The sequence below is a fragment of the Danio rerio genome, chromosome 20 (assembly GCF_049306965.1).
Source record: "Danio rerio strain Tuebingen ecotype United States chromosome 20, GRCz12tu, whole genome shotgun sequence".
Classification (NCBI taxonomy): domain Eukaryota; kingdom Metazoa; phylum Chordata; class Actinopteri; order Cypriniformes; family Danionidae; genus Danio; species Danio rerio.
The window spans coordinates 42,004,692-42,005,000 of NC_133195.1; the positions used below are offsets into that span (position 1 = coordinate 42,004,692).

General features: G+C 32.7%; 1 protein-coding gene across 1 annotated transcript in view; it reads left to right on the forward strand.

Annotated features, from left to right (window-relative positions):
• uts1 (urotensin 1) overlaps positions 1-309 on the forward strand; it is a 2,822-nt gene continuing 2,513 nt past the window's right edge. Inside the window, exon 1 of the mRNA NM_001030180.1 lies at positions 1-46. The gene's annotated coding sequence lies outside the window, so the exon portion shown is untranslated. The remainder of the gene's footprint in view (positions 47-309) is intronic.

Consider the following 309-nt stretch of genomic DNA (forward strand, 5'->3'; position numbering starts at 1 on the left):
AACACGCTTCCTCACCGCTACTTTTCAAGCAACAGAAGACGATCGAGTAAGTTTCCTTATGACTTGTTTTAATTTATTGTTTCAAATTCAGTCTTGTACCTTATGAATTACAAAACCGTAGCCTAATTCGTTGACTTTAGTCAGGAGGAAATGTGACGTCTGATTTCTAGGAGAATCAGTTTGTTGTTAAAAGAAACAATTTAACTCTTAATTAAATCATTGTGTATCTAAATGTAAAAACATCTTGATATTTAAAGCGTGGACCAGTGATTCGTGTAATTTCATTTCAGCAATTAATTTTAGGTGACA